Source organism: Tupaia chinensis, unplaced genomic scaffold, assembly GCF_000334495.1.
Source record: "Tupaia chinensis unplaced genomic scaffold, TupChi_1.0 Scaffold000126_2, whole genome shotgun sequence".
NCBI lineage: Eukaryota > Metazoa > Chordata > Mammalia > Scandentia > Tupaiidae > Tupaia > Tupaia belangeri.
Genome location: NW_006159594.1, coordinates 4,565,741 through 4,572,510, shown reverse-complemented (window position 1 = coordinate 4,572,510; position 6,770 = coordinate 4,565,741). Strand labels below are relative to the sequence as shown.

At 37.8% G+C, this 6,770-nt stretch overlaps 1 non-coding gene across 1 annotated transcript; it reads left to right on the top strand.

Moving 5' to 3' along the window:
- Nucleotides 1-6,549: 6,549 nt before the first annotated feature.
- Nucleotides 6,550-6,713, top strand: LOC114007124 (U1 spliceosomal RNA). Its single transcript, XR_003548763.1, has one exon. It is a non-coding gene; the product is annotated as a U1 spliceosomal RNA (small nuclear RNA).
- Nucleotides 6,714-6,770: the final 57 nt, after the last annotated feature.

The following is a 6,770-nucleotide window of genomic DNA, read 5'->3' as shown; positions in this document are numbered from 1 at the left end:
GCAAAGTTAACTAGCTGTTAGCTCCTTTGATCAGAATCTACTCAAGTGGCTGGGAAACAGAAAACCACTGAGGTTCCCTTTGGGAAGGATTTGATTATTGGAAAATGTGCCCGTGAATGAACTTTTCTTTACCTCTTCTTCTTGGCCATCTTAAGTAGATATAAACCATTCTTTTAAAGTCTCCATGGTCACTGATTTTCATCTACTCAAAAAATATTTGTCTCTCACAACAGAGGCCTAATTCTCGTATTAAAAAGGACTTCAAAGTAAAGTAGCATTAACGTATTTTTTTAGGTAAGCAATTTCTTAAAAGTGTGTGAGCTTACATTTTAAGAGTGGGAATAGCTTTCTATTTACTTCTCGAAAAAGCAAATGAAAATCTACGATAATGAAGGACATTGCCTAAAAGATCTATGAAACTTGCAGAAAATTCACCTCTTTCCCGTAATCTAAAGCTGAAAAAATTCAATATTGTACATGAGTTGGGCTTCTAAAATATTATTTACCAGTCATTAACATTCAGACTAGTGGTTTTTAAATGTCTAATTCCATGTTTCTTCTAGCCACGTTTATTGCCTGTCTAAACTTCTTTTCAAATTGGTAATCTCGATTACACTTCTTTGAATTTAACTGAAGACAAAATAGCTTGCTTTTGGATGTCTCCATGTAATTACAATTTAATTTTGTCTGGTTGATATGCTAAAGATAATGGCTTCTATTTTGCAAAATGCGACCTAGCTACATGCAACACCATTGCCAGGGCCTATTTTGGATGCAGAAGCCAACTGTTCTCTCATTCCTGCAGAGTTCAGGCTTTCAGATTTTGGCGGCATTTCCGTGGCTAGAATGGAAAGAAAATTCCTCTTGATCTCTGTAAAAACTCTAGCTTACCAAGTTGGTGATGTGCATTGTGGAGCAGAGAGCAAGTCTACATTGCCTTGAAAATGGGTACTGAGGCTGGAGAACCCTCGACCTCCTCCCTTTTCACTCCATTGTTCTTCAAGGATATCGCCACTGCTCATGTTTAATCATTGCTGTAAACAGGTTAGTGGAAAGTGGTCACTTACTTCCCCTAATAAGCATCAAGCATTAACAAACCTTCCCAAAGAACAGTGTAATATTCTAGTCTGAAAAGTTCAGTCTTTTTCTAATCTAAGCCATTCATGACCCTTTTTGTAGGTGTCACTGTCGAACTTACGTAACTTTTGGTTCCTACCATTAAAATTATCCTTGCCCATGGACCAGAAAGGCAGTAAACATAGATCTAGACAGTGGTTGTTCTGTTTGGAAGGCAGAATAGATTGTCGATAGTGCGGTGTGCTTTAGGTGTCAGAAGACAGTTCTAATCTTGGGATCTGTCAATTAACTCTGAAACTTTAGCTGATGGTTTAAATTCTTTGGGTATCATGTGTCTGTAGTTAAATTAACTCCAAAAATTACTTCGATAAACTTATCTGATTGATTCTGTAGGAATTTAAAAATAAGCAGATGTTTACTCATTTTGGAAATCTCCCTCTTTTTCCCTAATATTTTATTGAGGTTATTACAAAAGAGGTAGCGACTTAGTAAAAAGGAGTTTATGAAATTCATTAACCGAAAAGCAAGCAAACATTGAAATTCATGAATGGGTCCATTTGAAAATTTCTACTCTCTCCGGGAGACAGTCTGCTCACTAATTTACTCATTCATTATTATTATTTTTTTAAGAGGTTTTGGCCTTAGAGCACATGCACTGACCAGAGAAACAGAGAAAGTGAGTACATGGGGGGAATGGCCATGTCACAATCCCTTCTTTTCCATTCTCCTTTCTGGATCTTGGGCACACATGCACACAAACCTGGAGTGATTTTCAAGCCACTGGGTCCAGGCCATGTGGGTACCCAGTATGCATAGGGGACATGAAGCTGGGACTCCCCTATGGGATCTCAGCATTGTGGAGTACTGCTTTATGGCACCACCATGAGTGGCCACTGACAACAGTTAAATTCACGTTTGTAGATAATGCAGAAACAGGATGATCCAAAGGTAAAATGTGTTTCTCAAGATCTCGAACATCCAGGGAGAGAACAAGGTCTACAGCCCAGCCTGAGGAGCAGGGAACAAATGAAAAGTTCTCTAAAAATGCTAATATAAAACAAACAACAAACAAAGATGGATTAACCAATATAGAAAACATCAGTCTCTTAAAAGCATTAGGAATTACTCTGAACTTTATGCTTAGTTAAAGAAGTATGTAACTTTGGCCAATAGGTTGGGAGAGGGTTATCTTTTCACTAATGGCCCACTTTTACTACCCAAATTAGCTTATCTTTTGTAAGATATAAGACAAAATGAACACATGAAACTGTTCGTGTATATTATTTGTAACTTATTCCTTCACTTTTTCCTATAACCATTTAATGATGCTGCTGGCTTTTTCATCATTAAATTTGACAGGTGCCAAAATGATAAAAGGGCTGAAAATGTGACCCATGTGATAATTGTTTTATTCACACTAGCTTGACAAATAATGTAATAGAAATCATGATTTAAAATTCAGAATAGAACTTGTGAAACATGTTATCAAGTACTGTATCAAATGCTTGAACATGTTTTTAATTGGCAAAACTTTAATGCCATTAAGAGTTTTGCATATGCTTCAGCTAGCTTTTGTGCAGTTGAGAAAAAAATATCAATGCCCATCTGTCACTGTGAGTGGAGCACATATGGTAACAGAAGACCTTAAAATACATCAGATGTGGTTTCTATTATCCAAGTCACTTTGGCTCCAAAAGGAGTTCAGCCACCTTGATATAGCTTTAGCTATTAGAAGTTTAATTTTGCCAATTAAAGTTGTTATTTTATGTGTAACTATGGCAATTTTGCTTTTATTCCTCTGCCGTGTTATTAACAGTCATTAGTAAGAATTCAGAGCTCGTATAAATCCTTCTGTTCCAATTTTGATTTCTGTAATGGCGAAGGCAATCTCTCTGCCTTTGAGTAGGCACCCTCCTCCATCGGTTAAGTGATCAGTGTTGGCAAGGGCCCTTTGTAGATGCCTTCTGTCCCTTCTGGAACTGCCATTCTTTGACTTATAGTGTCAAATCAAAGGCAAGAGTAGAATCAATTTTCCAAACATTTCAAGTCAAAATCCTATTGTGAAAAAAGGAAGATGCTGTTGACACTAGGAAGGAGTTACAGAAATCAGGTCTCATTCATTTATCTAACATTCACTAGGTGGCTTTTTTACTGTGCAAGATGTCAAAGATAAATGAAAAGACTTGTGATGTTTGCCTTTAAGAGTATATAAAAATATAATGAAGAGCAGATTTATAAACAGCACAGGTTAAGTCCCATTACAGATTTATCTAGAATATGCTCTAGGGATACAATGGAAGAATTTTTTCTAGAAGAGAAAACAGAAAAAAAGAATCAAAGGAAAATAATAATAGTAAATTACCCTAAGATCCAGTCAAGAAGAACACACGTAATTACATGAAGATGGAAAAGAGCATGTGGAATTTATGCCATGATGAGTTCAGTGGACAATGAGAGAAGGTGGACTTCAAAGAAGGCAAAAGCCGCATCATGAAAAATCTTCTACTTACAAATCAGGAACTCTGTCTTGAAAATATTAGTGACTGTTAGAGCACGCTTGAGCAATGAAAAGATACAGTTTGGTTTCCACTTCATAAAAAGCTGTATGATTCACAGTGATTTAAGTGAAAGGAGCTAGGTTTAAAGTAGTGAATTAATTTCCAGAGAACTAAAAAGTAAAGGGCCACAAAGAAGATGGCAGATTGAGAAAGATAGTTAGACAATGGAAACTTCAGGACTCAGGGTTACCCTGATTTCTATCCGGATGGAGTTTACCATACAATATTTGACCTTGCCTTTGTTTGCTGGGTCAATGCAAATCCACAGTTCTGGGCTTCATATGACAAATAAGAAGCAGAGTGCGGAAGTGGATGCTTTTTTTTTTAACTTTTTTTTTTTTTTATGAGTTCAACCAACCTTCTGAATTGAAGAAGAAATGTACAATTTATAGGTGGTGCTATATTTTAATTGCATATAGGACAGAACCCACAAAGTTTATGATTTCTCTAGTTCTCTTATAACACATTAAGGATGAAAAAGGCATCATGCTCTCTCCTAAATCATTATCCACTTTGATGATTTTGAAGATGTTTCAAGTATTCTCAATGTGTATTCTCAACCTATCGTAGGAAGAAGCTCTGTACTGCTTAAGGGACTTAGTCATAAAGTAGGAAACTAAATGTCATCAGTGTTTTTAGGATGGGTTCACTTGCTGTAACTGAGACCCACAATAACAATGACTTTTGTAATCCTGGTGTAAGCAATACAATGCTCATTTAGAGACTTTACAGCATTAGGGACATACCCTTGTTTCTCTTTGCTCTGCCAATCATAGGGTATTGGTCAGTCAGTATGATCAACGATACCTCACCACGACAGCCTCATTACAGACAGTGTGAAGAGTTTCAGGGAAATTCTTCCTTATTTTAAAAGGAAACATGATTTCCACATCCATCCATATATCTTGTTGGCCAGAACTGGGTCACATGGCCATATCAAGGTACAAGGAAGGTTAGGAAAAAAATCTTCCCTTCCTTCCTTTCTTTCTTCCTCTTTCTCTTCCTTCCTTCCTTCCTTCCTTCCTTCCTTCCTTCCTTCCTTCCTTCCTTCCTTCCTTCCTTCCTTTCTTTCTTTCTTTCTTTCTTTCTTTCTTTCTTTCTTTCTTTCTTTCTTTCTTTCTTTCTTTCTTTCCTTTGTTTCTTTTTTTCTCTTTCTTTCCTTCTTTCTCCTTTCTTTTTCTTTCTTTATCTTCCTTCCTTCCTTCCTTGCTTCTTTCCTTTCTTCCTTCCTTTTCTCCTTTCTTTCTCTTCTGTTCTTTCCCTTTTTTCCTAGGTGCACTTTAAACCAGCCCAAAATTATATATTTTAGAAAAGAGAGAATATATATTGGGAGATAGCTAATGGTTTCTGACACAATACTCCTCTGGTACTTTTGATGCACCCATTCAAGATGGGCTATGCCATATCAGGCTGCCCCTTCTTTCTTATTTGGGTTTTGTGAGCAACCCATTCTGTGACAGAATGTGGGAATGCTTATTATCCCTGTCATTCACTTATTTCACTTAGTCAGCAGTCATTTAGTGAATGCCAACCTTGCAAGTTATGTCATAGGATCTGGGGATGGAAAATTAAATAAAACCTTGTCTTTTTCCCATAGAGTTGACAGTTTAAAGATGGTGAAATAGAGAGCCAGTCTGTAATTACCACAGACCTCAGCAAGTGCCTCACTGTGTAACAGAAGTTCTTCTCAGAGCCTGCCCTGCACCCAGGACAACAGAATAATTTGATGAGCTGTAGATTTCTGTGTTCTCACTTCCATAGGAGAGTAATGTTCCCTTCCCTTTCTTTTACCTTTGGGATTAGAAAGCTGATCCTTGGAGGCCTAGATTCTTGAATTTCTCACATCAGGTTATTTTAAAAGGCCCTTTCTCTTTAGGCAGAAAACAGAAGATTCTGGCACTTTATATAGAGGCTTTCTTTGAGTTTCTAGGCTGATTGCCCGAGATGGAGCCTGGCCTTTACTGTGGAGACAAGGATGGACTGCGGAACTTTGAGTAAAGAAGCTGACTCATAAGGAAAAAAAGGTGAGCTTCGTGCACAATTTCGGGAATAAAAGAAACTGTGGTGGCTAGAGGGTGAGTGGAGTGGTAGGGACCTGGTTCCTACTTTCATGCCATAGATTCCTGGTACCGCATGACCCTCTCTCATTTAGACCTTTTCCACTCTAAGTTTACCTCCTAGCGCTTTCTCTCTCTCTCACTGAGCTTTAGCCCTACTGACTCTCATCCTCCCTGGCCTTCAAGCTTGGTGTTGATTCTGTGTGTGCTACTTTTCCCTGGAGTCACTAGGCTGATTCCCTGACTTCTTTAGGTCTTTATTCACCTGCTCTGTAAGACCTTCCCTGGCTACTCTTTCTTTGTTTCTTTTTACATTTTTTTTTTTATTTGACCAGAGAGGAATTGAGAGAGAGAGAGAAAGAGAGAGAGAGAAAGTGAGAAAGCAAGCTGACAGGTCTGGGACTTGAATTGCGGTCAGCTAGCTTTGTGGGAGTCCAGCACCCTTAACTACTACACCCCCTCCCTGGCCACTCTTTCTACAATGGCCCTTACTCTAAATCTCCTTCCTTGCTTTATTACTTCTCCTTGGCACTGATTATACTTTACCTAGTTTCTACAGAAGGAAATTGACAGTAATAAATTATTTCAATGGGAGAAAGGATTTTTACCTGTTTTATTCAATGTTCTATCTCTAAGACAGTGTCTAGCACACAGAATATACTCCATAAATATTTGTTAAATAAACGAATAATGGCAAATCACCTCAGTCCAAACTAGACAAATAAGAAGTACAAGAGGACTTCAAATAGCTCATAGAAAAACATGGAACTAAAGTACAAATTTATATCAGTGCAAAAATTTGTGAAATTTATACATAGTATGCTTTTTTTCCATGATTTTGTTAAAGACCTCTCATAATACTTACCTGGCAGGGGAAACACTATGATCACGAAGGTGGTTTTCCCGGAGCGAGGCTCACCCATTGCACTGTGGGTGTGCTGACCTCTGCTATTTCCCCAAATGCGGGAAACTCAGCTGCATAATTTGTGGTAGTGGGGAACTGCGTGCGCACTCTCCCCTGTGGAAAAAAAAAAAAAAAAAAAAAAAAAAAAAACCCCTCCAAAAGCCTTTTTTTTTT